The sequence below is a fragment of the Nicotiana sylvestris genome, chromosome 12 (genome assembly GCF_000393655.2).
Source record: "Nicotiana sylvestris chromosome 12, ASM39365v2, whole genome shotgun sequence".
Taxonomy (NCBI): Eukaryota; Viridiplantae; Streptophyta; class Magnoliopsida; order Solanales; family Solanaceae; genus Nicotiana; species Nicotiana sylvestris.
The window spans coordinates 36931311-36942287 of NC_091068.1; the positions used below are offsets into that span (position 1 = coordinate 36931311).

General features: G+C 37.0%; 1 long non-coding RNA gene across 1 annotated transcript; it reads right to left on the bottom strand.

Moving 5' to 3' along the window:
• Window positions 1-237: 237 nt before the first annotated feature.
• On the bottom strand, window positions 238-4544 carry LOC138884346 (uncharacterized). The gene is made up of 2 exons (XR_011404522.1): window positions 4183-4544; window positions 238-720 (listed from the first exon to the last, which is right to left on the bottom strand). It is a non-coding gene; the product is annotated as an uncharacterized lncRNA (long non-coding RNA).
• Between the last annotated feature and the right edge of the window lie 6433 nt (window positions 4545-10977).

Sequence of the window (10977 nt, forward strand, 5' to 3'; positions counted from 1 at the left end):
TCCTCATGCCAATTTGGCGAATCTTGCATTTAACGGTCTTCTTTGTGTTTAACTTGCCCCAGTTCCACATGACTCGGGCTTCAAATAATCCCAAACCGTTCTTATTTCCTTTAAATGCTTTGATCACCTTCCCAGAGTCTTATGATTAACTTTTAAAATTAGGCCCAAACTGTGTGCGCATGTCATGTCACGAGAATCGGCGCTAAACAAAAATGATAAAAGGACTAAACAAAAAGATGACTGGAAACAATAAAAGACCGGATTTTGTATCAGACTACCGGTGAAATGGTTTGAAAAAACAAAACAAAACCGGAATAAAAATCCTAAACAACCTGGACAAAACTTAAACAAACCGCTATGACAAAACAGAAAGATAAGACAGTTTAACATAAGACAATATTCAGATTACAACCCTAAGAATAATCCAGACAACAGAAATGACAACAAAATAAGCCACCACAAACTTCTCTCTTGCTAACCAAGGAACGGAGCGTCCTCCCACTTTATCAAAACTGGCATCTTAGTCACTGAGCTTCGCATCAATACTGCCAAGACCATTACCAGCTTCAATATCATCAACCTCCGTCAACAAGTTCCCAATAGGATTCGAGTGCTTCTGTTATCAGGCCTGATCCCCGCAGAGTGTGTATCATGAGATGCAAGTAAAGGATTCTGGGTGTCATTGTCCGGCTTACCACAAACCAACCACCTTAACATTCTCTGCGAAACAAAACAGGTTAGAATGGACTCAGTCGGTCCTCATTATTAGCAACATTTTTTTCGATTTCTTTTTTTTTCTTTTTTTTTTCGATTTTTTTTTTTCATTTTTTTTTGTCGTGGTCGAATATATGGAGATTGCCTACGTATCATGACCCCGCATGAATCAGACCGAGCGTAGTTCGTGACCAATAAAAGATAAACAATACTAAACATTTTTTTTCAATTTTCATATTAAAATAAACTGGGTTTCAAAGGTTTGAAGATGACCTACAGACTCGAAAATCAAACAAACCACATATTCTAATCAAAAGATTTACAAACTCAAAAAATAAATGGCCAGCTTCCTTTCTCCGTTTGACAAATGCAACCGAACGGTTATTTTTGCAAACGTGACCCCTTCCAAATCTCCCATGAATTTTGAGGCCGAGAAGGATTATTTTGACACTTTACAAACTTGACCGTTCTTTTACGAAAATAGCCTTTCGACAACTGAAAGATACTCTAAGTCTATTTCGGCAAGAACGGTTTAAGACGCGGCCGAAGCTGGCTTGGCTTATTTTGACCAAAAAAAATTCAAATGGTATTCACCTAACCGCTGACTCTTTGTTTTTTTTTCAAATTACAATGAAAACGTGGTGTTGCAAACACGGCCCTTCAGCGCCTCGGGGACGAAGATTTTTAAGGCTGTGTGGGTCAACTGGACCAAAATCCTAAACATGACCCAAAAGGTGGCTGTTTATGCAAAGTCAGCCTTCCGACGTCCTTTTCGGGAACATTCGGCTATGTCTTGACAAAACAGCGTCACCCGACTTCTTTATGACAAAATTAAAATTTGACATATTTTTTTTGGCTATTTCTAGCAAAAGGGGAGGCTGGACACCGTCCAACTTAGTTATGACAAAATTAAAATTTTGACATGTTTTTTATTTATTTATTGGTTTTTGGCTATTTTAGCAAAAAGGGGGTTGGACCCGATGAGGGTTGCCTACGTATCTCACATCCGGTGAGAATCAAACCCGCGTAGTTCGGGCAAATTAACCGAACTATTTTAAAACATGAGTCTTTTCCATTTTTAATTTTTCCTGGCAAGACAATCTATTTTCCTTTTCTATTTTTGAAAAAGACAAAATAACGATTTTTTTCCATTTTCAACAAACAATAAAACAATCTATTTTTTCAAAAAATAAAAGACTCTTTTTTTTTTTCTATATTTTTTAGTAAAACAAAATAAAATATTTTCCTTTTTTTTCAGAGTTTCGCCAGTAATTGGTCATTGATTTTTTCTAAAATAATCAATTAACTCCCTAACTGATATATTCTTTTTCCCTTTTTTTTTTTTCTTTTTTTTCCTTCAATTTTCCAACATTCCCGAGATTCAGAAACCGGTCAACATGCAAGTTCGAAACAAATATATGTACAGAGCAAGTAGGATGCATCAGAATGGTCTTTTCATTTCAGGTTGCTAGTCCTAGACGGACCCAACCCCTGTGTTGAGTCCCCTATGTCAAATGCAACATGATGCAGATAAGCGTTCCTACTAGGGATCCGGCATGAGGTTTCGTTATACTAGGTTTATAACCTGGGTAGATGTTCTAGACTGTGTACCCGAGCGGACAACTCGAGTCGAGGAGGGGCAACTTACCGGGAACCAAAAGGCCATCCGGCTTCGTAACTTATCCGTCCTCTTTCTTATTTCAGGTATTGACACTAACAGAATAGGGAGCCTCGACCAGCGAGCTTCTCCTCGGAGGTAAGAAGAGAAGGGTTTCGGCACAATTTATATACAGTTCAGATAATATCAAAGCGGTAAAAGACAACATTTAGTATGTTATGTCAAAACATGCAATATATATCAGATAATAAAGCCAAATATAACAATTATTCTAAGCTCGAATTCTTGAACCCTGAACCAGTAGTTCTGGGTTTAATTTCCCCAGCAGAGTCACCAGAGCTGTCACACCTCCTTTTTCCGCACCCGCGAGGGGCAAGGGAGTTTTTCCAATTAAAGGACAATCGAAACGGAATTTGTTTATTTATTTCAGAGTCGCCACTTGGGAGATTTAGGGTGTCCCAAGTCACCAATTTTAATCCCGAATCGAGGAAAAGAATGACTCCATATTACAGTCTGCGTACCAGAAATCCGGATAAGGAATTCTGTTAACCCGGGAGAAGGTGTTAGGCATTCCCGAGTTCCGTGGTTCTAGCACGGTCGCTCAACTGTTATATTCGGCTTGATTATCTGATTTTATACAAGTGTGAACTTATGTGCAAAATTTAACTTTTAACCGCTTTTATCATTTACTGTTTTTATCAAGAATTGCAACGTTGTGAAAATGTATCTCGAACCGCGTTACAATCAATGTACCCGTGGTCGTCGACACACTTTGACTCCGTTGAGATTTGGATTTGGGTCACATCAATGTGCACCCGAGTTTAAGGAAATTAAATTATTAAAGGCGCGCCTAAAGCGACTAGCGTATTTATTTTGGGTAGGACCGTGGAATTTTACTAAACGGTCCATTCCGAAGTCTAAGCAATTTTTTAAAGCAAATATGTACTGAGGGCCCCGCAATTTTGTATTTTTCTTCGGCGAGGCTCATCTCGCTCTTATTTTTAAAGAATTGCAACGTCGTGGACATGCATCTCGGACCACGTCACAATCAATGTGCCCGTAGTTTTTAACATATTTTAACGTCGTTGAGATTTGATTTGGATCACATAAATGCGCACCCGAATTTAGGAAAGTAATTTTATTAAATATGCGTCTAAAGCAATTGCGCTTTTGCACTTTGCGAGGGCCATGAAATTTGCTAAATGGCACGCCTCGGTTTATTTCAAAAGATCACATTTAACTTAAAGCACGAATGTTCATAATCAAAACAAACTTAACCATATTCATATCCATAGGCTAACTATAAGGAAAACAAGAAAAAACTAAAAAATATAAACTATGAAGACAACATTAACGTAAAGGAATCCACAAAGATATCATAACTTTATTCACTTTTAAAAAAAGACAACAAGCAAAATAATCATATGAGCCACAGGGTTATCATGGCTTTATTCACTTTTAAAAAGAGAACAACAAGTAAAATAATCACATGGGCATATAACTGGCGCAACAACCATGAGCGAACAGTAAAACTTTTCTTATTTTCGTTTCTTATGTGATTAAATAGAATAGAGATCCATTTGAAATAAACTTAATAAAAGGATATGAAAATCAGTCGAAATCAATTTCAACATATAACCAAACACAGTTACTACATTATGATACCTATTTCCATATTTGTTGGATTGTTTTTCTCTTTCGCTGGATTCACACTTTTAATGGATTAGTGTCTAAATCAAAACAAATAATCAAGGAAAACATTAATCTTCACACAAGTTACCGAAGAAGAAAAATACATAGACAGAATCATGTAAGCAGAACAAATCCAAAATAAAGAAAGTGGGTCTTACATTGAATCTTCACACACAAAAATGACAGTAATCACTGGACGAAAATGGAAACCTCGACGGAAATAGGAAGCTCGGACCAAGACGGTCAACGACCCGAGATGTTGGCTGTTGCTGGGTTTTTTTTTCGACGCAGCAGATTGATTCGAGAAGATGAAGCAGAAGGGGTCGTTTTGATGTGAGAGAGTGGGAGTTTTTTTTCTTTTCAGTTTTTTTAGGAAGAAGAAGATGAAGTCCAAAACCTTTTTTCTCTCCTTTCCGTTTTTTTTCCGTTTATTTTTATGAAGAAGAAGGTGGCCCCCTTCTTCTAATTTTTTCTTCTTTTTTTTTCAATCTCTTTTCCCTTCTTTTCTTTTTCCTTTCCAACTTTTTCCTTTTTAAATCCACCCGTCCCTTTCCAATTTTCCTTTTCGTTTTTCAATCCAACCTTTTCCTTTTTTCAAACTCCCCTCCTCCGTTCCTTTTCCCCACTTTTCAAAAGATGTCCGTGTATTCCTCCTCCTTTTTCAAAAGATGTTCCCCATTATCTTGGAGTTGGTGTAAGGTGTGGTGGGTTTGGATTGTTATGGGTTAGGTCCGAAAATTAGGCCTAAAAACGGGTAGTTTGAACCCAAATATTATTCTTTTGCCCGGACCCGAGAATAAGAACACGACGTTGTTCAATTAATCCTATGTAAGTAAAATAACTACCAAAATAAGACTGACATTTAAAACAAAACTGTTTTTTAATATTTTTTCAAGATTAAAATAGCTACAAAACATTAATAAAACTATTGATGTGATTTTCGTTTTTATATAAAGATAAAATATAAAGTATTGTTTTTTTTTGTGTGTGTGTGTTCTAAAGATTAAAATGACTATAAAACGTTAACGAAACCATTTTTTTGTAATTTTCGAAATTATATGAAGATAAGATAAAAAAAATGCAAAGTACTAATTTTGTATTTTCAAAATATTAAAATGGCTGGAAGACATTAGTAACTATTTTTTGTAATTTTCGAAATTATATAAAGTACAAAAATAAGGTAATATTTTTGTATTTTTCAAATTTATGAGAAACGCATAAACTAAAGTATATATATATTTTTTTGTAATTTTTCTTTTTGTGACGAAATAAGGTAAAATAGTCAAAATTAGCTAAAATAGCTATATTAGACCTAAATTAAATATTTACGCTAAAAATGTGAAAATTCTTGGGAAGGGTCAAAAATCACATGTCTACAAACATGATTTTTTAACATACTCTGCTGAGTCAACAATTCAAGATATAAAGATGATATGCAATTAAATTAGGTAAATAATCAAGGACATTGCAAGAAAAGATGAAATGTAGTAACCAAATCAACCACTCGCCAAATTTTCCTCATAATTTCCATAATCGTACCAAACCATTAATCTATTTTCCCCAATAACCGTGTGTACACCATAAAGAAGGAGCATGAAAGGGTGACCCTAGGGGTTTGGATCCATATTCGCATACTGCATGGACAACTCACGTAATGCACAGACAACTCATGTGCTAATAATATCAACCGTATGGACAACTTACGTGTTGCATGGAAAACTCATGTGCCAATCATATCAAATGCACAAACAATCAACCTCGCGTGGTCATAGGTTCAATATCATAATCCACCAAGCGTGATCACATGCTACCAATCCAGATCAAATCACACAGAAATTGAGTATACAGGAATACATGTACATGATCAATGAATATCAAAGTTTCATACTCCTGGACTGGTATAAATGACATTCTAAGGTGTATGCATGTGCAAAGTGTTCTATCATAGCTCAATCCAGCAATTTCATCACGGAAGTAGAAATTATCAGGTTCAATCAGGATAATAACCTCAACGTAATCTCAAATATGGTACAAATAGCTCACAGAGGGGTATAAATAGGAGGAACATCACAACATGAAGCTTAGCAATCAAATCAAGCCATATCATAACCTAAGCACTACCCCAAGCATGAATAACACCCTGATTCAGGCACATGGGCTCAATCCCCACACATGTGCACCTCCCATAGCGCATAACTATCACAAATAACTCAAGAAACTAGTGTCTCGACCAAGTTTAGTAAGATACTTACCTCAAGCAAGCCAAATCAATCCCCTAATAAGCCCTTCCTGTGTTAATCAACCTCCATACGGCTCGAAACTAGTCAAAATAACTTAATATCATCACTAAATGCCATAAAAATGATTCCAAATGATAAATCTAAAATCTTTAACCAAAATCAAAAAGTCACCCAAAATCAAAAAGTCAACCAAAAATGTCAACCCTAGTCCTTCACCCCGAAATCCGACCAAACTCACATATTCCAAACATCCATTCAAATACAAGTCCAACCATACCAATTACATTCAATTCCTGCCTCAAATGGAACCTCAAATCATCACATCTCACTCACCAATAACATAGTTTAAAAAACCCCCAATATCCCACCTTTAATTTATGTAAATTAGGTGTAATAATCTATGAGTAATCAATATCTAACACCAAAAGTGAGTTAAGATCACTTACCCTTTCAATTGTGATGAAAATCCCTCCAAATATTGCCTCTAACTGAGCTCCACAACTCAAAATGACATAATGAACATATTGCAACTTCTGAAATAACAATCCGAATCTAATATCATCAAAGTCAACTCCTAGTCAAACCAATGAACTTTCCAAACCATCAAATTGCCAACTTTTGCCAATTAGAGCCAAAAGCTTCTAGAAACATCCAAATGCAAATCCAGGCATACGCCCAAGCCCAAAATCACCAACCATACCTAACGGAACCATAAAACTTGGTCAACTCGTCCAACTTAAAGCTTCCAAATTGAGAATCATTCTTCCAAATAAATCTCAAACCACTATAAAACGATAACCGACCATTCACGCAAGCCATAATACCTCACATGAAAGTACTCAAGGCCTCAAACAACCAAACATAATGCAAATTCTCAAAACAACTAGTTGTGTTGCTACATTCTCTCGCCTTTAAACAAATGTTCGCCCTCGAATGTGCCATGAGTCGTTCTGAAGCCATCAAAAGTATATACAACTCACCATACACTGACCCATGAGTGATCCCATGCCACCACAATCCACATAATCCCATCAACACCACCCAACCGAAGATTCTTTCTCTAACCATAGTCCATAAACCTTGGAACCCAATCACCAACATTTGGAATTCATTATATGGCCTAATTCTTGCATCTATACACTATAATACTCTTAACAAGTTGTACCAAGCCGTACCAAATATTCAAATATATAATCACATGATATATTACATAACACATGTACTCATAGTAATACCTTATGACAACAATAGTTTCTCATTACTAAACCCGATTCCAGCGATATACCTCATCTAAAATGAAAGCCTTGTTCCAAATCTTCATACACTACCAATGATGAACGGAACACATAGGAACTCATAACCACTTATCAGATCAACAAGTCAAGGAGCTCACTCGCCCGATAAGAACCATAGCTAAATTCTAAGCTGACTTTTGACATTATTCTTCCAACTTACCATAACTAAATTTGATAGCACAAATTTTAGGTCAAAGAATCTAATTTCACATAGTGAAAGCCACTTGACTGACATACCACACCAATGAGACCCAGAGCTACATACGAGGCATTCTCTGCACTTGACAAGCAACAACGCGAACGTAACCAATGATGGAAGGAGAAGCGACTGAGAGAACTGTCCTGCAAGCTTAATAGATACCACCACAAAGCATAATTCTGTTAATCCATCTCACATGAGAGGAACAAAACACACCAAAATAAGCAACGAGGATCATATCCCAATACAACTCCGCTACGGCGCGTACTCGATTCGACATATTGTTCCACATAGATTACTTTTCCGAAATTCTCATAACCAAACACGTGTATATCAATTGAAAGCGCAAAAAGTGCATGACCATAACCATGAAGAAATGGATAACACAATATACTGCAGATAGGAAAACCATAACCAACGTGCAATAAACAATTCAACACCCTAAGAGCTATCTCGCTAGAACTATACCACAAGGCCCAAACAGAACTGCATCATGTGTGTAAATAGTTAACAGTCTCACAATCCATTGTATAATATGAGAGTAACACATGGAACATATCAGAACACGACTAAGATCAACTCTAGCCGATGGCACATCCATCAACACTAGTTGTGCAGAGTAAACAAACCTAGTCCGATGTAGAACACACATTCCCATTAGGCCTATAAATGGTCCCCCAAATAAACTCTAATCATGTACGAATAGGTAAATAACCTTCCAAAAGCCCCAATAACCTATCCATAACATATAACATCAGTTGTCAAACTCTAGCCTTATCTTCACTGTCCATAACTAAGGAACAATCTGCCTCTGAGAACTCCAGCCTTCAAATCCCTAGAATACAAAATATCTATATCGGATCCCAACTCCACTACTCAAATAACTGACACATTTCTCATACATAATTATCTCACGATAACACTCCTATGAGTCTTCCGCGCCATATAGCAAAATCAAAACATCAACAATCAACAATCGGGTGATTACCATTATACCAATCAAGCATTTACAATTTAAAACACTATGCGCCTTCAGAAATGCACACCCTTCTAAAGAAGTAAACCTACCTTTCAGCAACCGAGTGAATCCCTACCCCATGCACACTACATCCACCACTAATAACAAACCTGAATCATTCCATGATTTGCTGATGCCTATGAAATATAATACATCATGAATTCGTCAATTTACTTGCTCAAGTCATCCTTGAATCACCCTCTTCAAGTCATAACCGATCCATAATCCTCAAACAAAAACTAGTATAACACATGACCTCTCAATCTGATCGTCGATAGAAGAATCCACCACTTGGCTCAAAGCCATATAACATAACATCGATAGAAGAATCCACCCACAATACCCTTATCTATATCTACCATGATCTTGCACTATAGTTCAACTAAATCCTTCATAAGCGCATGTAGAACTAGTCATAAATACCACAAATCATCAACTAAGAACATATTCATCCACATGAAAGTCATGCAAACTCACTCGAGCAATCTCAATTCAAATTGCAGCACATATAACCCAATGTAGAATATAAACTCTTTATAGAAATATCATAAGGATCACACAACCTGAAAGCATCTTGTAGGAGATAACCAACATGCTTAACCTCAATCTGGAATCTTTCTACGCTCTATTGTCACAAACTTGGTTCGCCCTCCATGAACCATCGTGACGGCACCTAGTATCTACGACTAAGTAAGTGTAACAATGCAGAAAATAAACCAATTTGCGGAAGGAAACAAATAAAAACCAAAATAGTGAAATAAAACAGCGTTTAAAAATGTTGTTCGGTATACATAATATCAACTCTCAAAAACTAATACATTTCCCAAAACCCGGAATCTCATGAATACAAGCCTTTGAATGTATACAAGTATATAAATCCAGAATATCTAAGAAGGAAAGAAAATACAGAAGGGCTAATACTTAAAAGTGAGAGTAGAAAGGGACTCTTCGGTCTGCGGATGCAGAAGATATACCTCGGAGTCGCTACGAATGCCTCATCTCAAGCGTGATAGGTCTGGGTCGAAGTAACTGGATATGCACATGAAAAACATGCACAAAAGGGCATGAATACACCACTACGGTACTCAGTAAGTGCCTAGCCTAACCTCGGCCGGGTAGTGACGAGGAAGGTCAGGGCCCTATTGAGATTAAAAAAAATATACGGTTTGACAGTATAAGATAAAGTAGTACAGTTGAATGATAACGATAAGGATTAGTACAGGATAATAGAGATAACTACAAATAAAACAGAGGCAAAAACAATCACAAGCAATACTACTCTTCACAAAGGTAATAACCGGGGATCTCTCAGTATCCTGAGTGTCACGACCCAAATTGGAGGGCCATGACTAGCACTCGACCATACTTGCCGAGCACCAATGTACAATTTATCTAACTTTTTTTTATTATATTTTAGGGTTGACGAGATCAATATAAATGGTAGACCTGGATCATGGACAACCAGCAATAAAATATGACGGCATGAACATACATAGCAGGGGATGACCAGACAAACAAGAAACTACATATAAGGTATGAGCTACCATGCTACCATGAAAGACTATACAACAAAAACCAGCCGACAAGGCATACCAAACTATACATGTGTCGACACTTGTCTATAAGCCTTTAAATGAACATAAATGCTGCAACATAGCCGGAACAGGGCCCCGACATACCCATAATGTCTATAACAGAAATGCATACCAAGACCATGACATGTCCGGAGAAAGGATCTCGCCAATCACTGCTGAACTGGACAACCTACTGTGGTGGGGGAGCTACACCTGCCTGTCTATTAGGACCTACAACAGACATGCAGTGTTCACAAACAAAATGACGTCAGTACGAATAAAGTACTGAGTATGTAAGGCAGGGAACCATAAATACGAATAGTAATGTAAGTAGGGATAAAGAATATACAACCTGGAACATCTGAGTACCTCTGAGGGCTACTGACATGAAATGCATGATACATATGTATGTATACATAAAATTTTAAAACATACACCTCTGTGGGCATCATCATCATCATATATAATAGGCTTGGTAAAAACGTACCCGGCCGTCATAAGGCTCGGTATAATCGTACCCGGCCACGTGGAGCTCGGTAAAACCCAACTGATTAGTGGTTGCACAATATGTGTCGTATCTGGCAGACTATAGCGCGGCTCGGTTGAGTAAAATATATACATATATAT